Below are 24829 nucleotides of genomic sequence, written 5' to 3' on the forward strand. Positions count from 1 at the left end.
TCTGACTCTGCAGAAATAGCATATTCTGATGAGTGATCTGGAATGAGGTGGGACAAACAATGGCCCAAGAAGAGGTGGAATCCATCTGAGGCAGCAGCTCATGAATGGATGACTTGGAAGGATATGATCCTAATTATGTAGAGAGACAAGCACTACATCTACTTGTCTGTCACAATGTTCTTGAAGGAGGTAAACAGTGTGCACTTTAAAAAAAAAAAAGAAGGCTTCTCTGGTTCATTAGGGGCTCCACAAAAGATCAAAAGGGATCAAGTAAACAGTCTGAGTGTGCTGTATTCTCTCACACAATGCAGCGTAGTGAAATCCCATTTTTGCATATATATTTATATACACGGCCAGGGCTGAGTCTTGCCTGCTATGTTAGAATGTTCGTTTAGAAATAATAGTTGGGCAAATTTGGTGCAACCATGTCATAAACCAAAAGTTGCTGGTTTGGATCCATATTCAGATGCTGATATCGCCTCTCTAAGTGATTAGTGTTGATGCTCACAGGCTGAAGAACAGCAACAAGAATCAAGACCTGCACATTTCGTCTGCATAGTTAATACATGCACACAGTACCAGGCAGGCTTTCTTTATGCCCCCACTAGAAAGCTGTCTAGTTTTTTCTGTCTGTCAAAATACACCATGGGTACACCAAAAGAAACAATACCCTTACAGCAGCAGTAAAAGCCAAATGAAAATAATAAAGGAATAAAAATAATATCCGGTGAAACTAAATTCCGTCTTTACTAAATGTCTCACTCCCTGGTTTATATGTGAATGTAATCATTTCTTCAGAACAAAATATTGCTCATTAGATAAGGAAACAAAAGATGCAAATAGAGAAGCATCATACCGTTTATCAGACAAAAGCCACAACAAAATACATAATTGTCTATTGCTGTGCTGAATGTGTTATCTTAACCAAGGGAGGGAGACCATCACCCTACATCTTGCACAAAATCTGCCACAATAGGTAACTACAGAGAATATACAGTAAGACTAGGGAAGAGTAAAAAAACCATAAATAATAGAATATTAATCTAGAGTACATCTATTGTTTGAATGTGTGATTTTTAGATGCAGTTGGATTCTTGTTCCATTGCCTTGAGTTTGTAGTTGAGAATCAATCTGGAAAAAAGTCACTAAGTCGTCTACCTTACCTAATCAATTATTTCTCCATCAATTTGCATTAGAAAAAAAAGATTTGTTAATAAAACATTCAGGAAGTGGCTTCCTGTTTCAGCCTGTGCTGATAATCACTATGAGAAAATAACAAATATCTTCTGGCTATCACTAATTAACAGCAATTCTGTGAGTAACTGTGTGACAGCAAATGTTAAAAATAATAAATAATTTACTTTATGGCAGGCACAGTTGGAACTAGATTACTGCTGGGTTAGTGTTCTATAACATATACTTTCTATCCTCTGTCATTTGTTTATGAGGTAGTGAATCCAATTGGAAACCACTCTGCAACCCTGCTGCACAATAATGAGTAAGGTGTTTCTGTAGAGTAAGCCTCACCTAGCTGATTGCCTCACTTCAGTTTCAAGCAGAGGTGGCAAAAGTACTGACATTCTGTACTTAAGTAGAAGTACAAGTACTTGTGTTAAAAAATACTTTGGTAAAAGTCGAAGTACTGGTTCAAGTTCTTTACTTAAGTAAAAGTAAAAAAGTACAGGCTCTGAAATTTACTCAAAGAAAGTAAAAGTAGCTCTTTGGAGGACGTTTCTACCTGCTATTTTTGTGTAAAGCTAACTGAACTGAACTTATTATATATTATTGTAATAATATAAAATAATACATGAGAACACAAACGTTATTCCAATCTAAATTTTAATTCTAATGAATGCTCTCAGCTTGAATCACAAACTGTGAAAGGGAATTTAAACACAGCTCTGTTCTCTGTGTCCTCCATAGTAGAGGGTGACTGTGCCTCCACCTAAACACAAACATGAGGATACTCAGGGGTTACAGTGGGATTCAGAAGGTGGAGGAACACTAAGATCAGCTGTAGTGGTTCTGCATGGGGAGAAGAATCACAGCTTTCTATTGTAGCTCCAGTAAATGATGTTGGTGTGCAGGCTGTGATCAGCTGACCTGCTGCTGCTGCTCTGAGGTTTACTGCTCTGTGTGGATGAACTGAACTCACAAAGATGTAACCCAGTATTTCACAGCTATCTGAGCTGAGCTCCATCCCCTACACTGACAGCATACAGGCTGTAGAAATGTTGGATTCAGTGAATGAATCTCAGCATCAGCAGCTTTGATTCAAACTCATCTCTGCTGCACTGATGTAACCTGTAACTCTGACCATCAACACAAAGTGCACCAACACAGAGCTTTACTGTAAATACAGTACAACAAGCTAACCCGTTTATTATGTACTAAACTGCAGTATTTTCATACAATCTTTGAATAACACAAAGTCAGCATACTTCAGTTTATTTTCCAGTCCTTACCTTTAATTCTAACCTCTCTTCTTCCTCTCCTGTCCTCTTTCTCCATCTCTGAGTGAACTTCTCTCTCTTTGCTCTCCCTGAAATGCAGCAGCTCTTCTTTTAGCTAGCAGACACACTGTGTGACAAACTGCACACACTTTGTGTGTTTGCTGATATTTGTTGAGCATTTAGAAACGTTGCATTTACCTGCCACACGTTACTCCCTTCGTGCTCGCTCCTCTTCAGTAGCGCTAGCTAAGCTGTTTATGTCCCGCGAGCACAACTTACGGATTCGGTCCGGCCCGATTATAGCGCTATAAATGATACATTAATTATATGGGTTTGCGTATTTAATCCCTTTGTACCCGATAAGCCCCGGTGATGGAGGATACGCCAGTACGATTGTCTCTTATATGTTAATATTCCTCCGTTTAGGCTCAGATCGCTTGATGACTGACGGCGCACTGACCGGAAACGCAAACTTCTCCCTGACGTGTTAAAAAGTAACGAGTCTGTTTTGAAAATGTAAGATGTAGAAAGTACCGATACTTGTGTAAAAATGTAGGGAGTAAAAGTAAAAAGTACTCAGAAAAATAAATACTCAAGTAAAGTACAGATACCTAAAAAATCTACTTAAGTACAGTAACGAAGTATTTGTACTTCGTTACTTCCCACCTCTGGTTTCAAGTGTTGCATTCTTTCACTTTTTCACATAATGTCTAAGTTTATAATCTAAGTTTATCAGTTAAGTAGTCAGAATAAAGCCCTTCTGTGTCTTGACAAAAATGTTTGTGGAAATAAAGCAATTTATTTCAGTGTGTCTGTTAAACACATTAAACATTTGTATTGTTGTACATATAGGATCAAATTCAACACTAAATACACTATATTGCCAAAAGTATTCACTCACCCATCAAAATCATTAAATTCAGGTGTTCAAATCACTTCCATGGCCACTGATATATAAAACCAAACACCTAGGCATGCAGACTACTTCTACAAACATTTGTGAAAGAATGGGTCACTCTCAGGATCTCAGTGATAGGATTCCACCTGTGCAACAAGTCAAGTTGTGAAATTTCCACAGTCAGCTGTTACTGGTATTATAATAAAGCGGAAGCAATTGGGTAGGCCATGTAAAATAACAGAGTGGGGTCAGATGATGCTGAGGTGCATAGTGCGCTGAAGTGCTGGATGCAGTGGTGTAAAGCACGCCACCACTGGACTCTAGAGCAGTGGAGACGTGTTCTCCGGAGTGATGAATCACACTTCTCTGTCTGGAAATCTGATGGACTAGTCTGGGTTTGCTGAGTGCCAGGACAACGGTACATGTCTCACTGCATTGTGCCAAGTGTCAAGTTTGGTGGAGGGGGGGATTATGGTGTAGGGTTGTTTGTCAGGAGTTGGGCTTGGCCTCTTAGTTGCAGTGAAAGGAACTCTTAATGCTTCAGCATTAAGAGACATTTTGGACAATTTCATGCTCCCAACTTTGTGGGACTGGTTTGGGGATGGCCCCTTCCTGTTCCAACATGACCAGTGCACAAAGCAGTTCCATAAAAAAAAAAAAAAAAGGATGACAGAGTTTGGTGTGGAAGAACTTGACTGGCCTGCACAGAGTCCTGACCTCAACCCGACAGAACACCTTTGGGATGAGTTATTGTGGAGACTGTGAGTTAGGCCTTCTCATCCAACAACAGTGTCTGACCTCACAGACGTACTTCTGGAAAAATGATCAAAAATTCCCATAAACACTCCTAAACCTTGTGAAAGCCTTCCTAGAAAAGTTGAAGCTGTTCTGGCTGCAAAGGGTGAGTAAACATCATATTAAACCCTATGGATTAAGAATTGGATGTCACTCAAGTTCATATCCACGTGAAGGCAAATGAGCAAATACTTTTGGCAATGTAGTGTATGTCATGGTCCCTGGATCTTGGCCCCAGGATTCTGAGTTTTGTAGGGTTTATGATTTCTTTTGAGTTTTGTGAAGGGATTATGTTCTAGTTCTATATTCTTTATGGTCTTCTTTTAATCATGTTCTTGTGCTTTTTAATCTTCTTGTTGTTTGAACCTTTAGTACTTTGCTTTTGTTGGTTATAGGTTTGTTAGTTCCCCTTCATGTTTCCAGTCAAGTTTGTAGATTTGTGTCTGTGTCTCAGTATTATTTTGACGGTCTCTTATCTCTCGTGTTTTGTATTTAGCTCAACCTCTCACCTGTTTCCTCTCCTTGAAATAATTTAGTATGTATTGTCTCCTGATGTTCAGTGTCGTGTCATACTGTTTGTCCCTGCCTGTCTGCCTGTGAGAAAATAGGAGAAAAAATAAGAAAAAGACAGAGCACAAGGAGAAAAATACTGTGGTTCACCAACTGCTGCACCTATTAAAAAAAGAAAAGAAAAAATATATATGTGAAAAAAAATGTTTACACAAACTTGTTTAGTTCTCTCTCTCTGTGTGTGTGTGTGTGTGTGTGTGTGTGTGAATGTCTGTCTTAGTCACGAAACACACTTGATAATGAGGTTAAGAATTTGATACAATGCCCCCCAGGAAGCCAGAGGCAGAGAGAGGAAGACCCAGTGGACTCAGGCCATCCACAGCCACCCCCTCGAGAACCAGATGCTGGTCACCCCAGCACAAGCCAAAAACACTGCTCCAGGCAACCAGCAGAGAGCAGTATGAAGGGTTACCCCCACCCGCCACGACAATGTCTTACAGGGGGCAAGGCTCAGCAAACCCCAGAACCAGGCCCAGCCGTACATACCCACACAAAAATACACAAATAGGCCACTCACTCACTCACCCACTCACTCACTCACCAAGGTTACATATGTCTAACAGGGCAACAGGGCTTTGGCTGGGCCCCAAGGACAATCAGAGACCGTCTCAAAGCCATTTGAGCATCTTTGCTGTCATTACATTTTCAGATAAGCTGTAGCTGGAGACGAAATGCGGTCTCTCTAATTTAGAAAACCCCAGGTTTCAGCACTGCAGCCAGGCTGACAGAGATTCAGCGTTCTTTTGAGCCGAGTATTCCTTTAACCTCAACTAGTAATAACTCGCTGAATTTCTTCACAAGTAAAATTTCAATCATTAGAGAAAAAATCATTCCTAACCATCTCATAGACAAATCTTTATGTACAGCTACTTTCAAACCTACTGATATTTATTTACTCTCTCTCTTTGATTGATCTTTCTGAGTTAACTTCAATAGTTACTTCCTCCAAAGCATCAACATGTCTATTCCTACAAAACTGCTCAAAGAAGTCCTACCATTAATTAATGCTTCAATCTTAAATATGATCAATCTATCTTTATTAATGGGCTACGTACCACAGGCCTTTAAGGTGGCAGTAATTAAACCATTAATTATAAAGCCATCACTTGACCCAGCTGTCTAAGCTAATTATAGGTCAATCTCCAACCTTCCTTTTATCTGAAAAATTCTTGAAAGAGTAGTTGTAAAATGGCTAACTGATCATCTGCAGAGGAACGGTTTATTTGAAGAGTTTCAGTCAGGTTTCAGAATTCATCACAGTACAGAAACAGCATTAGTGAAGGTTACAAATGTTCTTCTTACAGTATGGCCTCTGATAGTGGGCTCATCTCTGTGATTGTCCTGCTAGACCTCAGTGCAGCGTTGGCCATGATATTTTATTACAGAGAGTAGAGCATGCCATAGGTATCAAAGGTACTGTGCTGCAGTGGTTTGAATAATATCTATATGACAGACTACAGTTTGTTCATGTAAATGGGGAGTCTTCTTCACACACTAAGGTTAATTATGAGGTTCCACAGGGTTCTGTGCTAGGACCAATTCTATTTACACTATACATGCTTCCCTTAGGCAGTATTATTAGATGCCATTGCATATATTTCAGTTGTTATGCAGATGATGCCCAGGCCCGGCTTTATAAATCCATGAAGCCAGATGACACACACCAATTAGTTAAACTGCAGGAACGTTAAACTGAGGTAAGTTTTTGTTGTAAAAATAAAAAATTGAATTGACACTGAACTGAATTGAATTATTGTGCTGACAGGTGAACTGCAGCCCCAATCTCAGATTTCATGTGCTGAGAAGTGGGTTGTTTTCATGAATGCCTGTCTTTTGCTTCATTTGTCTGACCCTTATGTAGCTGAGAAGCACTGCCACAGCATGATGCTACTACCACTTATCTGTCCTTAAAGTGCAACTGAAAGACAACAGACAATCTGACAAACAACGCCTTTTATCCAAGAGTGATTTCAGTCTAGCCAGTCTATGATAAGGTTGTTCATAGACTTGGTCTTTGTCCTGACATGCAATGTAAATTGTAGGACCTCATATACTGTACACAGGTACGTGTCCTTCTAAAGTATGCCAAATAAACTCGAGACATATCTTGATCATAATTAAAGCAGATAAGATGTCCCTATATACAGCTTTGAGTGTACGAGTAGATGATCAGAATATAGTTTAATTGAAAAGATGTTTTCATTTTATTGATGGGGAAAATGAAATTGTATGCATTGTTCCTGATTATTCAGCTCATGTCTCTAAATCGGAACTGTGCTGGAGCATTTTTGATGCATCTGTACCCACTCAACAGATAAGGGATGAGTTTCCTCTATAATGTCATTTGAAAGTGGCTCCTCCTTGAAATTTGTCACCTTTGAAATAGATTTGTTTTGCTTTGTGATATAATAGCCTGCAGCCCCACATTTTTACTTTTGCATATTTAAAAATCCCATTAGTTCTCATTTAAAATTCCCTGAATACTTCATTACATTATGCTTTGTTCTTAGGATGAGATGAAATCCAGAACAAATGTTTTGCTTCCATTAAAAGATGGTGATATTAAAAATTCTGTTTTATATTTTCACTTTATTGTTATCAGATGCCTTCCCAATTATTTACACTATTTCACATTTGGTTTCTGTAAATATCTGCACAAAGATATATATTTTTCTGATAATTGTTTTTTTTTTTTCAAAAGCAATACTCCACACTCAAACCTTCTGCAGTGTATGATACACTCACACCGATAAACAGTTGCACTCAAGCTGAACTACTTTACAACCAAACTAGAGCTGTTTGAATATTCTGTGACACCCTGAAGGAAGGAAGCCAAAGAAAGGAAGGCAAAGGACTGCAATCAATCGATTCTGTTTTTGCTATCAGAACTGCTGCAGGGATAAAAAGGTTCAGAGATAGTGCAGATCTAGTGTTCCATTAGGACACAAAGTCTTCCCACATCTCTCCCTTGGATCTGCTGTTTAAGACCTTCAGGATGGACTGATGTATCAGCCCCCCTTGAATGTCTCTCTCTCCAGTTCCCATAGTTATCCATTGCTAAAACATGCTGCATCTGGATTCTGCTGACTCTCTGACGCCTCTGATCAACCATGGTCAGACTGTCAGGGTAAATGCATTTTTATGTTTTAGTTAGACATATTGTTAAATTCAGCCTGACAGATTTACATGTAGATGTAGCATATCAGTTGCACATGTGCATTTCAGAAAAGCTGGGATCAGGATTTTAACCATCACTTCCAGCTCAGATACATGACCTAAATTAAGCTCAGATTTAAGGATTTAAGGGGGGTGGGTAAGTGCAAAAACAGAAGACACGATTGGTACCACTGCATACAGTATAAGAATAAATTAATGTATTTATTGCCACGGAAATTGACCGACTTTAATTTAAAAACTCTAAACCTTCTATTCGTGGTTCTCATATACACATATTACATTTACTGTGAGGTAAAAAACCCGAAAACAAATGGAATGCAATTATAACTGGGAATAACTATAACATTAAAGCAGGACAAATTATGGTGCATACATGGAATGTAGGCATGCAAATTCCAAGGTGGATCCCCATCCCAGTACTAACACGGCCGATTCTGCTTAGCTTCTGAGATCAGAGGAAATCAGATGAGATTGGGCATGCTCAGGGTGGTTGGATTAATGTTTTGACAGTTTACTAATACTTGCAGATGTTATATATGCATAAATAATAATAATAATAAAAATTGCCGCCCCAAGTGGAGGAGTTTAAGTATCTCAGGGTCTTGTTCACAAGTGAGGGGATGCTGCATTGGTCTTTTGTGATGAAGAGAGAACTGAGTGTGAAAGCAAAGCTGTCAATTTACCGCTCTACCTAGGTCCCAACCCTCACCTATGGTCATGAGCTTTGGGTAGTGACTGAAAGAACAAGATCATGGATACAAGTGGCGTAAATGAGCTTTCTCTCCCTTAGAGACAGGGTGAGGAGTGCAGCCATTTGGGAGGGGCTCAGAGTAGAGGCACCATTCCTCCACATCTAAAGGAGCCAGTTGAGGTGGTTTGGGCATCTGACTAGGATGCCTTCTGTGCGCCTCTTGTTGAGGTATTCTGGGCATGTCCTATCAGGAGAAGGCCTCAGGACAGAACCAGAACATGCTAGAAAGATTATATCTTGCTGCTGGCCTGGGAACACCTTGGGGTCCCCTCGGATAACCTGGAGGACGTGGCTGGGGACAGAGAGGTCTGGGTTTCTCTACTTGGGCTGCTGCCCCCTTGACATGGCCACAGATAAGAGGAATAAAATGGACAGATGGATGGATGGAATAATAAGTAAAAAACATTTTCCCACCATTTTTGTGGTGAAAACTTCCATAATGATACAAAATATCTCTTATTTAATGAAAAAAAAAATCAATGTAACATTTCACGTTTTTTGTCATTTTGCACTCAAGGAATCAGATTTTTGATATGAATTTACAGCAAAAAAATAAAAATAGAATTTAACAGTTTTGTCTTTTAAAAAAACTTGTGACTGTGTTTTTAGAGTTCATGTGGAAAAAAAAAAACACTTTCCATAAAAAAAGTTTATTCATAAGTACATGTTTTTCACATTATGTTACATTAGACAAGTTAATTTACTGTCTGTTTTTTTTTTAAATAATTGTATTGATATTTCACATTTTTAAAAAAAAAACAGGAAAATTCTGTAAAATTTGTGGGAAAAATTCTGTTAAATTGCAGATTTTTTTACAGTGCAGTTGCAATCACCAAGCATCCTACAAAGCAGTCAGGTGTGTGTGTAGTGGTGGCGGCGGTGGTGGTGGTGGGGTCTTCTTTTCTTTTTTAGGTAACAGATGGATGTTATATCTCACATCAATGTGTAGACAAGGCTCTGTACAACCTGGATTTTTGTAATGTACACACCAGCAAGGCAACTTACATCTGGGATTGCATCATTGGTGAGATTTAAAAAAAAAATGGCTGAATACCACACTGAATCTGCCAATGCCAATACTATCTTTCCCCCTCTTGTAAACAACTACGCTGTTAATAATTAATTTGTCTGGATGTCTGCCTGAGTTTCAGGTATCAGCTGTGTCTTTCAGGCATCACGTGTGATATTATGGCAGGCAATAATTTAGTTTAATGCATTTTTCTCCAATATCTGATCCAGTGATTTTAGCCAGTATCTGGCTTGTAGTATTTCATCAGCACATCCCAAATGGCTTGTTTACAGTCGCCACATTGGTTGTGTTGTGTGCTAACCGGGATGTCACCACAGCCCGCTTCACCAGTTACAATATTCTTCTGAACGATAGTTGTTACCACTCAGACAAACAGTATGGTGTAGAAGTCAAAACCAGAAGCAAAGAAATGGTGGGGTTTTCACCTTGAAAGTTTCATGTTTTCAAACTGTTCCAGCATCTCACTCTGTTTAATCTGATAATCTCTGCACTCCAGTACTGAAGCATCATTGAAAAGGTGGTAATAACCAACATGAGTGTACTCTCATCTTTGACCCACCTGCTCAAGATTACACAAATTGAGAAGTGTATGACAAACTGAAATCTGACAATCCAACAGCTAGGTGCGGCTTGCTTAAAAAAATTAGTACCAGAATTTCCTAAAGAGGGAAAACGCTAATTTGGCATGGACACAACTGTTTTTGTAGCTTGCGTGTTAGCGTATGTATTCTAGGAGTTATCTAGACAAGTATATATCTGGCACAGTACATAATCTCTTAATTTAACAGAGCAAAACTTAACATGGAGCATCAGTCTGACAGGAAGTAATATTTTGTTTTTTTCTGTAACTGTACAGGTGAGCTGTAGGCTGTGGCTTCACATAGTTGTTGAGATGTAAATTTTTCTGATATCTCAAGTGGAGCCGTCTGCCCCTCGTATACTGTAATATTGCTTGTCAGTAGTTACTCACTCCGTCATGAGGTTCGCTTGTTTATGACCTGCTAATTTACACTGATCTTCGTAGACTGATCATCATTGAACTAGCAGCACCCATAAGTTAGCACACCTAATCAGTGTATTTTTGTTAGCCTCGTGTTATTTTGCCCCACTTAGAAAGTCTGGCCCAATACCTAAAATTTTACACAAAAACTAGGCAGCCAAGCAAGATTATTTTTAAAATACAAGTTTGATCTGGTCTTTTGTCTTTTCCTCCAGCATAGACTGCTTTCAAACATCGCATGTAATTAGCTTGTTTAGCCAACTAGCAATAACTTGGCTACATTTCAGACAGGAAAAGCGATGGTGGCAGGTAACAAATATGAAGCCTTCTTTTGGTTACCCTCATCTGAAATAGTTTAAAAGCTTACAAAGAAATCTGATAATAAATCTACATCCTCAAACATGGCAACAGTAACTAAGATGTGAGGCATATCTAAAAGTCAATTATGAACTTACACTTCTAAGTCTTCCACCAACCTCTTGGTATACATTACTCCTCCTGAATATTTCCAATTTAAATTTAGAATAATGGGTTGCCTTTTGTTTATAGAAGTTGCAGCAATGAGGTTCAGGAGACAATTAGAGTTCAAGAACTCAATGTTCCACTTGACTGAGGACAAACAGACACTGTAACCCCACACCATGCAAATAAGTCCAATTAGCTATAATATCACTGCAACGGGTCTGCCTGTCAAGCAAAGCAAAGCAGTGTTTAATGGATTTTGGCTCATCTGCAGAACAGTCTGTGCAAGTAGGAGTGAGAGCACTTATGAAAGCAGAGTGGAATACTTGCACAGCATTTTATTTTTGCTGTGATTTACAGCTACCCGACAAAGCCCCCTCACTGTCCACATTATCATATTCTAGCATGCCGTTGTGATGATGGGAAATGTAGTTCTCTTCCTGGAATAGCCGTGAGTGCTGTTTTCCTGCAGCTCTCAAATGGCTTTGTTTACCAGCTTTGCCCTCTTGACATGGCAAGCTATTTCTCTGGGAAAAATGAAGAGACACAGACAATAAGAGAGAAATGAAGACAGGAGTTTGGCTTGGAGTGGGGGGTGGGGGGCTCAGTCGAGTAAGGTTATGCCACTGAAGGGAAAAGGTGATAGAGGGAGCGAAGGGTGAGAAGTAAGAAGAAAGCTGGCAGGGTGCAAAGGATCTGAGAGGGGATATAGACAGAGGCGTGTATCCCGGTGGCTTTTGAAGTGGGTTAAGAACGTAGGCCTAGAATCCTGTGGAGTGTGTTCTTATACTACAGAGCAGAACAATAGGGGGGCTCAACACTTTTCTGGCCGAAAAACACACAGTCTGAGGTGCCTCGCAACATTAAACTACAGCATAAACACTTGTGTATTCGAGTGTACGTTTCTCTGTGCTTGTGAGCTTATGTCGATAGGCATCTCTTTCTCAGTCTTTTTGCTGATGTGTCTTTGTCTTTCAGTGGGTGTGCAATACATGCAACAGTGTGTGTGTGAGAGAATTTGTCTCTAACTGCAAACTTCGGGACTCATCAGAACACAAATTGTAAGCCAAAGAGATTAATGTGTTCTAAAACTGTTGTCTTGTGAAACCACTACAGTTTGCCCACAATAATTCCAAGTCCGAAAAAACAGTTTGTTTTCATTACACATGAGAATATGTTTCCATATGTCAGCACAACTACATCTCCAGCCAGCCAATGAATATCTATATGTAGTTCTAATTATCCCAAAACTCGGATGGAAAAAGCTTCTCTGAGTTGCACTTTGTTTGCCAAGAGCTGATTGGATTGACTCGCCAAGCTGGCTGAACTTCACAATACCACTAAATCAAACCATATTTTGCTGGGGAACTTTCCAAGTAGCTCCACCACCGCCTCTCTGCTCAGCACACCTATTTCCCACTTTTCTTATGTTCATTTTTCTCCAATGTTTTTGTATCTGTTTCACTCACCAGGCTTTTCCATCTCTCTCCGTTCCATTTATATTCACTTACCTGATGTCTTTTGCCTCTCACTGTGCCAGCATTTATGTGCCTTTTGTGTGTGTGTGTCTGTCTGTATATGTACACACACTGTATGCAGCCCCCCCCCCCTTTTTTTTTTGCATAATTATATTATCTTATTTTCCATTATTCTTTACAGTTTCTTCCCACAGCTGGTAAATATAGGTAAGCTGCTATTCTTCATTTTATTTTTTTAAATCTAATTTCAGGGAAGAGAAGGTGTGGGAGTCTGTCGTGATGGTTTACAGATTCATTGTTCAGCTTATAACTGTCTCTTGAGGGTGTGAAGTTGTGAGCTTACTAGGACTTCCACAGTTTCTGTTGATGGATACGGCATTTGTATCCTGGTGTAATAACTCATACCAGGCAATAAGATGATCAAATCATTATCTTCACTATATATATAAAAGTCACATAAAGTTACTTACAACTTACACATAAGAACAAAAAAAAAAAAAAAAACCTGAAGAACAAAAATACAAGATCTTATAAACAAATAAATAAAACACATATTGAAGCCTTCTGATAACAGAATGTTTTAAGAATTGATTTAAAAGATGATAAAGATGTTGCTGTTTTGATCTCAACAGGCAAAATACTCCACAGTTTGGGGGCTCTAAGGGCAAATGCATGGTCAACAAGCCAAGACCTGCTTTAGGAATAATCAGCAGAGCCCAGTGAGTGCCACATCACATAAGGGGTTAATAAGTCCATGATAAGATAAGATAGTGATAAGATAAGATAGTGTTTATTTGTCACATGCACAGTTATACACAGTACAATGCACAGTGAAATGTATTTTGTACCTGCAACCTTATATACACACACATATAAATAAGAAGAATAAAAATAAAAAAAAGTAATTCACACTATACACTATACTCTATATACTATACACTATACACACTTTTTAAATTATAATTTATAATATTATAATATTTACACTGTGCTGATGTAATGTGAAGAAAGTCCATTTAATGGTTTAAAAGGCAAAAGAGGCTTTTGAGGGGTCTGAAGGACAGAGCAGCTTACTGAACACCAACCCAGGTTTCTGCGTGGTGCAGGAAAATTAACATCAATTGCGTTGAACACAATGCTCAAATCTAATAGAGGAACTCTGTGAGCCTCTAGGATAAACGCCAAGAGTGCTAAATATTTGGGGCCTAAAAAAGAACAAGACCTGTGATAACAAAGTCTAAGACTTCAGGATAAAGTTAAAATTACCTGCTTTATATTGTGTATGTCACTCTCATGCCACCAAAACCATTCATGCCCATCTGGACATGGACACAAGACCTCTGGGATCCTTTGGGTTCTGTGGGGTTTTGGGTGGGGCCTCTGTGTGATGGTATACTGTAAATATAATAATATAATAAATGAAACTTAACTTGCACACTTTTACTTGAATAAAAATAGCAAGTTAAGGGAACAGGTTGGAATTTTGAGGTGAGAGAAACCCAAAAATCTGTCACTAAGGCAGAAAGCTGAGTGAGAATCATTTAAAACATTGCATTACATCAACTACAGCTCAAATACCCTTTTTACAGCGTGAGCGGACTTTGAGGAATTGTTTTCATTAGTCAAGAGAGAACACCCTAAGTGGCTGACCGTGTGAAATGTTTGCACTTACAGATTTGCCACAAGCCAGTTAGGACTGACATTGGCCACACAGTGACGGATTGGTGCCAGGTGTGTGGAAACCCGCAAGTGGGAATTGGGCCAGTTAAGTGAACAGACCTTTTCAAAGAGCAAAACAATTGCTTAGTAGTTTAGCGTGTTCTTTACAAATGTCATTTGTGCAATGGATCTGCTCTGGTTTGCTGACAGTGGTACCTGAGAATCCACAAGTTATTGCTGAACTTATTTTAACATTCCTGAAGATGAAATCGCCAATGATTGGTGTTGTACCTTTGACACTGGTGTTTACTTGTGGATTTGCAAATTTTCCACACAGGACAGGGTGTACCTGTGGGAACCTGAAGCTGTCAGCCAAGGGCCTTTTCATCATGGTATAAGAGCTAGCTCCTGTGTTATATGAGCAGCAGCGTTGTGGGCTCAAGGCTACATCAGACCTTTTGGCCAGTTGGATAGACCCTAGCAGTAAAGTACAGGAGGAATTTATATTGGTTGTTTGTTTTTGTCACCCATTATAGCAATCCAGGGTTCCAAAGATGTGAATGTGATCTCAGCCTTAGGTTAGACTCCTTGCTTTGGCTAGTGACTGTCCTTGTGGCTCTGTGTTATGAAGAACAAGGGATGAGCAGTGAATGCAAGACTTACGTAGCTGGAAGTATGGGAATCACTCGTTCTCTAGCATCTGGTGGAACTTGGAGATCTGCTGCTCAAGATTGCTTTTCTTCCACTTAGTTGATGGCATCCCAAGCAGTCTCAAGGAGAAGTGAGTGGAGACATTGATTTAAGTGGAACTGCAGGGCAAGGTATAAACTACAGCCGGCAGTGCCGACACGACCAGCATCTCTGGCTCATCGCACAAGAGCACTGAACAAATTGCTGGTACTGGTGTGTAATTTCAACACATTATGTCTCAGCACAGAATGCTGTGTTAGTAGGTCATACTTTACATAGTTCTATAAGATCATGCTGAAATTGACTGTTGTTTTTACAATAGCATAGCTTAGAGAGTGACAAGGTGAAATGTCACTCAGTGTGTACGTTTATCTCCAACCTCAGTTGGAGCTGTGTTTCTGTCTATCTCTCCATACGGAGCTGTCTTTTTGAGGAGAGCTCTGAGGGACTTCATGCTCAGTAATCCATTAAAAAAGGCAGGCACATTATGAGGGCATATTAAATCTCATGCTTAAATTACCCCCTATCACAACCTCCTTCTTTTGCTTCTTGAGAGCAAAATGTAATGCATTCTCAAGCTGTCTTCCTGTTGTTTTTTTTTACACATAATGAAACCAATTTACAGGTAATTGCCTCCTCTCTGTACTCCTTGTCCAGTGCCGGGTAATGACAGTGCTGTGTGTGGAGTGATAAACCACAGGAACACACAGGCCAGTGTGTTGTCATATTGTGAGGAAAGCAGGGATGTTTTTCCAAGGTCTGTCGCAGTTTACAGCATAACATGGAGCGGAAACTTTTGCATCTAGCTTTCATGAACTGTACACACAGAGAGGTAACAAATAGATATTTTGACATTTGCCAGGGTCTGCTTTCAGCTGATAAACAGGTAAAATTTGCTTTTCCAAAAGACTGTGATGTGATTTTTTTTTTTTTGGCAAACAAAATTTCCATGAGTACATTTGTTTGACTTTATAAAGAGCTGGGAAGCCACGACACTATGTACTCCATTGGGTACACCCGCACCTGTTCAACTGCTTGTTAACATAAATATCTTAACAGCCAGTCACACTGTAGTAACTCAGTGCATTTAGGCATGTAGGCGTGATCAAGACGACCTGTTGAAGTTCAAACTGAGCATGAGGATGGGGAATAAAGGTGATTTAAGTGACTTTGAACGTGGCATTTTTGTTGATGCCAGACTGGTAGGTCTGAGTGTTGCACAAACTGCTGATCTGCTGGGATTTTCTCACACAGTCATCTCTAGGGTTTACAGAGAATGGTCTGACAGGGGAAGACACAGAGGCAAATTGGCAACAGGCCGAGACTCGAACCAGAATCGTTAATAACGGTCATTTAATGGACTGATAACATTCAAATCGGCTGCTCAAATCACCATTCATTACAACCAGTACAGAAGAGCATCTCTGAATCCTCAACCTCGATTCAGTTCGGCTACAGCAGCAGAAGACCACACAGGCTGGCTCTCCTGTCAGCTAAGAACAGGAAACAAACCACAATTACCAAACTGGATGGTAAAAGATTGGTCAGATCATTCTCAGTTTCTGCTGCAGCATTCAGATGTTAGGGTCAGAGTTTGGCATAATCGACACGAAAGCATGGCTCCACCTTGCCCTATATCAACTGCTGGGGCTGCTGCTGGTGGTGTAATGGTGTGGCGGATATTTTTTGCTATGTCAATATGGACCAAAATCGAGCACCTTTTTCATTCTGCGTCATGAAGAATTAAAGCAATTCTCAAGATAGAAAGCAACTCAGTCCCAGCAAGGTGTTCCTCATGAAATGGATGGTGAATGTAGTTAATTGTAACTCAACAGTGAACAAGTTATGAGTCCTTTAACATTTAAAGTCTGGATTTAATACGCTAGCAAAGGATTTTTTTTTTTTTTAATAACATGGCTGAACTCACAGTTTTATTTGCTGCTAAAAAGCAGCGTGAAACTAAGTACTCCTTTTTTCCTCACAAGATACAGTAGTTGAAAATATTGCTTTTGTGGGTTTGAAAAGACAACATTCAGCGGCTTCTTTCTGCTCAGTGTAGAATATATTTGAGATGCCCAAAAAAAAAAAAAAAAAAAAAAGCACATCACTGAAAATCAATTTCATCTTAACAAAGGCAACAGATGGGTTCTGCAGGTGGCAATAAGCGATCACGTCTCCTTGAAATTACATTTATATACCACTAATTTTTAAAACAGTTTTCAAATGCAGGGATTATGAAGCCAGAGAGCTGCAGCTGCTTTCATACTCACACCCCTGCTGCTAAATCAACCCAGAGAGCTGTATAAGCTCCTGTAACTGATGAGCAGTGTAATTAACCGAACGCTGGTCAAGTTGCAGTGAAAACGCCGACATTTACAGTTAGCGTCAAGTTCAAAAGCAGTTTGTTTTTGAGTATTTTTCTACCTTACAGTCCTCATATGCACACACACACTTAATCGTATTAATACTGCACACATTACACTGATGAACGTAAATGGCTTTTTTGCTTCATGCCATCAGGGATTAATTAAAGTAGTAGAGGTCACTGACACAGCTGTCTGAGACAAAGATTTTGGGTGCATTTATGTGTATGTGGGCAAGCATGAGTGCACGTGTTTGCAACACTGCTTTGTTTTATTCGTCTTATCGCTGTCAGAGCAGCTCTACCCCCCCCCCCCCCCTAAAATCCACCAGCATAGCAACTGAGCTAAATACTAACCTCCTCCCATCCTGTCACCACACACTCCTCCCATTCCCCGCCACTCACACATTCCCCACCTTACTCTGTCACCAAAATGTCCTAAATTAGCTCTGACCTTCTCTAATGAAAAGTGAAAACAGCACCGTGGCTTATTACGGTAGCAGGGCTGTGAGCCTGTGAAATAGCATGCTGTTATTTACCAGCCCCCCAGTGGCAATTATGAGTCGCGCCCAGGCTTTCCACCACACTTCCCAGCTAGCAGGTGGTCCTTTTAGATACAATAGACACAAATGACAATGAAGTAAACAACCCCTATTCAGCTTCTCTTGCTCTGAGGTAAATGGCACTGCCACTGCACAGAACGATAAAGCCCTTATGGAGGGGGTACATTTATGAGAAAACACTGCTTGATTTCATGTCCTTTAGCGATAAGGATTTCTAAGTATATTGAGGTTAAATATACATGAATCTTAATTGTTTTCCAAAAAAAAAAACAAACCCAAAAACCAAAAAACAGGATCTTAACTACATAGATACATACTATACTTGACTGTATGAGAAAAGTGAGATTCAGCCTGTAATCAAATTTATTTGCATCTCTTACTCATTTCTACTTCTTCAATATATGTAACACAAGATCACTCATTACAGCAAATGCCAAAAAATAAATAAAAAAAAACTGAAATGACAAAACACACTGAGTGAAATAAGATAAATATGGGTAAACACAATTATAGACAATTAAACTACCCATTCATCTTTTAACTTTACAGTTTAATTTTCTGTGAAATGACTCAAAACATTTTTTATGCGATGGAAGGATTAGTTTATAATGGCAAAAAACTAATCAAGTTTTTATCGAGCAAAACATGCCAAAAATTCTCTGGTTCTAGTTTCTAAATGTGGACTGTGCCGTTTTCTCATTTTAGCTTAATTAAACATCTTTCTGTATCTATATTGCAGAAATAAAGCAAACTGAAGACATCCAGACTGTGTGACGTAGCGATGACTTCTTCTATGTTCACAGCATTTTATAGACAAAACTGTAAATAAAAAATACACGTTAATTAATAGTGACAGTAATTAGTTGCAGCCCAGTTTCTGAAACTCGTTGGCATAGTTAAGTCTGCCGGCACATCCAGTTGGATATCAATGTAAAATATGCTGCGGTCGCATCCTGACATGACTCCCATCAGGACAGCACCAAAGTCAACATTTAGGGAATTACATTAATATGCTATTCTAGCCACGCAGAAAGCAGCTTGCTTTGCAAAAATGTGAAGTGAATGTCAAACTTAATGACAAATTCATCTTTGTACTGGCCTCCCGATGTAAAAACAGGAAAGCCCACCATCTTCAGCTGTTTGTTGTTGTGATCAACACTTCAAAACCGACAGTAGCTTTATTCAGTGATGTATGTGCATGTGCATTGTGTGTGTGTCAATGGATAAGAGCAAATGAGTCTTTCAGACCTCCTATAATTCCACCAAACAGCCATTTCGCTTTCCTGAAGGCACAGCATTGTAGTCTGTTTCACGTGCTGCTTCATCATCTTTTAAACATTATCCTTATTTCAGGTACTGCCGCAGTTAATTAGAGATGAGAGCCTTCTGCAATGCATGCGTTCAGTATTGCGCCACTGAGTAAATACACTGGTCAAAAAAAAAATTTAAATTTCATAACTGACCAGATCAATATCCCAGAGGTTTTATTGACTTGATGCTTTTCTCTGATTAAAAAGTGTTCCTTTCAATTTTTTTTGAGCAGTGTATAAAGAATGTTAATTTGTCCGGTATGTTTCAGGCAGCCCGAGTAAAAGAGGGTTTGCTTTCAGATCAGCTCGTATAACAGCGGTCATGAAATCACTGCTCTTTCCCAGCCACAGCGCCCTTCTCTGCTCCTCCACTCTTACAGTAACCACCTCTTTTAGCAAATTCTTAGAGTCCTTTTTGACCAGCACTCTCCACACAGCTCAGGGTTTCCGGTCAGTACTGAGGACAGATATGATCACCTTAATCGCCATTTTGACTGCTCTTGATGGCGCTCTTCTTTTGAAGAACAAAATCGCAGCCACTTGAAAACACTGCAGCTAGTCTTGTTAACTTGTTTCTTGCAAAATAAAGATCCCCATCTCCCAGGCATTGTTTTATTCAAGCGTTCTAAATTTGATATTTGTTACAGTGAAAATAATGATTACTGGGGATTTCTAATCCCTTTCAGAGTGACTGAACACAAAAACAGTTTTCCTTAGAGTTAGCAAAGACCTTTCACGAGCAGCAGGCCCCCCTGAGTAGATCTCGCTTAAGCTTTTAACACTGTAGAACTTACAATTTATTACAAATTTCTGTCAATAAACCTTGTTTTTGTCAAAAATACGCTATGGCTTCTTAGTTTTCTAGTTCTAAACTCCCAGCAGAAATAACATACGGGTTTCTGTTGGCATGAATTATGGACTTATTATTTATTTACACATGCTGAGTATAGCAGCTATAATGAAGTAAATGCTTTGTGTTTGGCTCAAGTTTCCTTGCGGATTAAATAATTCATTCAAATCACCATCTTTTTGAAATTGTCTCAAATGAGACATGGCTTTAAACCCAAATCAAGTGAAAAAGTCAAAACGTTCGAGGAACCAGCCCAAAGCACTGTAGCTAGACCAGATTAATGTGACAATATTTTAATGTCAATTATAAATACATTGGTGCCAGCCAGTTCTACATCAGTAGATTTTTCCACTTTATTTACCTGCCAGTCAATCCCTCATCTGTTTTTCCAGATAATTCCACATCCAAACAGCAGTCGCTTGCTCCGTGCCAGATTAAGTCACCTGACGAGACTCTCCATGAAAAATTGACGAAACTCTGATGAAAAATTGCATCAGAGTTTGTTTTCAAAACACATTCCCTCTGGTAACTGCAGGATCTATGGCTGAAGAAGGTAATGACACAGGGAGGAGCCTGGGGTGGATGACAGTCGACACACATTTCTTTTGTAGTTTAACCAAAATGCAAAGTAAAAAACAAAACTAACAGGAAAAAAAAGAATAATACAATAATGAATACAATTGTTTCCTAACTTTATTCCACTCATGACTTGTAGCCTGGATCTCTTTGAATTATCTCTAGGTAATAAATTTGCAAGTGAGAGACACTGGCCAGTAGAATGTGACCTTTGGAATCAATCGCTATACCAACAGTCATCAAAGTAATCAAACGCCCTTGATTAATTGATCATCAGAAAGTGTGAGCACCTCTGTGAAAGCAGCGGTTTGGGCAGAAGTTTGGACACTTTGCTTGTCTGGTGCGTGTTCACAAGTCTTCCCAGGAGTTAATGTCCCAGCAAATTCACCTCAAGGTCAGACCGTGGAGTGCTCAGAGAAATGGCAAAAAAAAAAATAAATCAAAAAAAAAACAGAAGTCAAAATGTCAAAAGTTGCATCTCCTTTGGACCCAAGTAGCGACGTTTGCTCATTATACACAGTGCCGCGTTGTCAAAAACTAAACACCGCATTTAAGCACAATTATCAAGCATGGTGGTGGATGGGGTGATGATCTGGGATTGCAGTCATTGAGTCAACCATGAACTCTTCTGTATACAAAAATATTCTCGAGTCAAATGTGAGGCCATCTGTCTGACAACTAAAGTTTGGCCCAGACTAGGTCATGGAACAGCACAGCAAGCACAGCAGCAAATCTACAACAGAACTGCTAAAAAGAAAAGAATCAAGGTGTTGCAATGACCTAGTCGAAGTCTGGACCTCCACATGATTAAAATGCTGCAACAGGACCTTAAGAGAGCTGTGCATCAATGTATGTCAGCAAACCTCAATGAACTGAAGCAATGTTGCAAGGAAGAGTGGGCCGAAACTCCCCCACAGTGATTTCAGAAGCTGATAAAGTCATACAGAATAGAATAGATTTTTATTAAGAATTTTTTTTTTTTTTTTTTGCTGGTTTAGTTTGTGGAAACTGACTTCTTTTGTACCACTGTCATGGCAGTTAACACCAAAATTAAATGCACAATGTGGCAAAAAAAAAAAAAAGAGGTTTTGTCAACCTATGAAGTGATTTGTTTGGTTCTTACAACTTTGTAGCGCTCATTAGCAGTCCAGGCTTTAGTTACTTAGTTCTTTTATATTTCTATCCCCGCCATAGGTTAGTCACCAGTAGTCTTTCCTCACGTTCACAGCCACTTCCGTTCTTTAGACTAGTTTAAACACCTGTCCACTTTGTACTGCCAGCAGTTATTTTGCCGGTCTTTGCTTCAAGTCCCCGAATTTCCTCAACATTCCATAATTTCTTCACTATTCCGCTGCTGTTCTCTTCCTGCCTGTCTCTTTGGGGAGCCCCGCAGGCCAGACTAAAAAATTTAAATCTAACCGTAATTTTAAAAGAGTGTATAGAGGTAGTTGCACTGGATAGGCTGAAAATAGGTCAAGATATTATCTATTATTGTAGCATCCACAATGAGTACCTTTCCTCTGGCAATATCCATCTGTATCAAAGGCAGTCCACCTGAATTGCTTCCAAATGGCTACAGCGAACGACTGAGGAAAAATACTCAATGTTATGGAGTTGATATAGACATTGTAGTAAATGTAATGCCATACTAACACCATGAGTATGACCTCTCAACCCATTCTTCAGATTTTTTTTTTTTTTTATTGCTAATGTCTCAGGGAAATGGGAGAAGTCGGAACTCAGATAAAAGTCAGCCCTGCAGTTATTGAGCGAGCTAGACAGCATGCCTGAGAGCAAACAAAATGAGTACATTTCACTCAGACTCTCTCTCGCTCCTCTTAATCTCATACAGAGGTGTTTTCTGACCCCCCTGAGCCACACCATTACACAGTGAAGAACCTCAAAGGACCGCTGACAGGCCAGACTGCAAGACCACAGAATTTACATCGAAATAAAGTGTAATATACTGAAAAGATGCAGGATAGTAGTCAGAAAAAAAAAAGTCCTTCATACCTACCTACCTACCTTTGATCAGGCGTTCATTTTGGAGAAGTATGTTAGCTGTCTTGTCCAGGCTTGTTTTTATCATCTGCACAGCATTGCTCGTCTTAAATATATTGTATCTCAAAGCGAAATGGAAATGGTTATACATGCATTTATTTCATCTCGCCTTAACTATTGTAATTCACTATTCCTCTGTCTGAACAAATCATCCCAGGATCGCCTACAAATGATCCAAAATGCTGCTGCGAGGCTTCTCACCAGGTCTCCTAAAATGTAACACCGATTTTGGCTTTCTTACACTGGCTCCCGATAAGGTTCAGGATTCATTTTAAGGTTCTGGTGATCACTTTCAGAGCTCTTCATGGTCAGATGCCCTCATATATCAGCGAGCTACTACAACCTTACCAACTGTTCTGATCCCTGAGATCTGCTAATCAGTACTGGCTGTGCCTAAATCAAGGTTAAGGACAAAGGGTGACTGTGCTTTTGAGGTTGTGGCCCCTAAGTTGTGGAATTCACTCCCACTAGATTTAAGATCTGTAGACACTGTTGACATTTTTAAAAAGAAACTGAAGACCCACATCTGCAGGTTGGCTTTTATTTATTCCATTTTAAATGTTTAATTTTATTATGAGCTGTAAAACACTTTGTGAACTTTGTTCTTGTAAAGCGCTATAGAAATAAACTTTCCTTACTTACTTACTAACTACCTAGCAAGGCTGTGCTGATTAGCTAAATGTAATATTGAACAAATATGACTCTATTTTAAATAGAACATGAAGAGATTGAACCATTTTTTGCCATGGAACGCTGTGGCAGGCAGGATTGAGGACCCCAGTATGCAGGACACTCCAGACACGGACTTGAACTTAAATACTCAGCTTTATTGCCCGAACTCACAACTACAGACTTGGATGAGGATTAGAACACAGGTTAGAACACAGAGGCAAACAGCGAGAAGACAAACGACAACACAACAAGGAACAGACACAGAGTGAGCACTTAAATACACACACTAGGTAATCAGGGAACAGGCAACAGGTGAGGGGCAAAGCTGAACGTAATTAATCAGACGAGACAAGGGGAAGCAAAACTAAACACAAAGCACCAGGAACACAGGACTATCAAAGTAAAAGAGGAAACACACAGACACAGGACAGACAAGACCGGAAAAAAAGCAACTGAACCAAAACTAACAAGACAGGAAACTAAGATGAATAATCAAAACCAAAACAAACTAGGATATAACAAGACTCAGTGAAAGCAGAACTAAACACAAAATGCTGGGCACACGGCCCAGGGCAATGACAATTTTTATTTTATTTTTTGGTCTTGTGTCCTTTAAGATCTAGGAAATGAATTACAGCCATGTTTTTTTTTTTTCTCATAGGAAACACAGTCAATTATTTTTGATCTTTTACAGAAACTGTTTCTGGATGTCAGTCAACAAAATACAGTAACTACATGTACTTCTAGCGAGGAAAGAAGTCTTTTTGCTGTCCCTGTTCTGAGAAGCACTTGATTTAGGAACATACTCAAAGAAGATGTGCGAAGAAACACCTTTCATCAAATCACTTGTACTCTGAGTTGATTCCCCGGAGCTTTGTACTGTACTGCACATGCGATCTCTCTGTCACTTAGCAAAGGCAGAATCTGTTGCTTTGATGACTTTTTTTCAGACCGACACATGCAAGCTGATGAAAAGAAGATTTATGTTTGGATGGTTTAGATTGGATTGCATAGTTCTATTGTGGGACTTCCAAAGCCACATGCACAGGAGGATGGCATAAAAGTGGGTTGCAAAGCGACTTGCAGATGCACAGCAAGTGGACAGGCTGTATGAGCTTAAAGAGTGCACTCTATATGAGATTTGCCACTTGGATGCATGGAAGGGAGTCAGCTGAGAGATAAGCTGCTACCCTTCTATGCTGAGCCAGGATTGCAGCTGAGCTTGACCTCCTGGCCTGCCTGAACTAAGACAAAGCTGGATTTGTGCGATCCACAAATATATTAACTGATTAAACTATTTTGACTGTGTGCATTTTATGAGTGCTGTCAGTGCCAGCAAGAAAACTAACCAGAAGTTTTTGCTCAGCTTTTACTGGCCAGTAAGTGTAAAGTTTATTCAGAAGACCTATTTGAACCATTGAACCATCTGCATACTGTGACACATGTCAACCGAGGAGGAGTAAATATCAGGG

Source organism: Archocentrus centrarchus, chromosome 24, assembly GCF_007364275.1.
Source record: "Archocentrus centrarchus isolate MPI-CPG fArcCen1 chromosome 24, fArcCen1, whole genome shotgun sequence".
NCBI classification, from domain to species: Eukaryota; Metazoa; Chordata; class Actinopteri; order Cichliformes; family Cichlidae; genus Archocentrus; species Archocentrus centrarchus.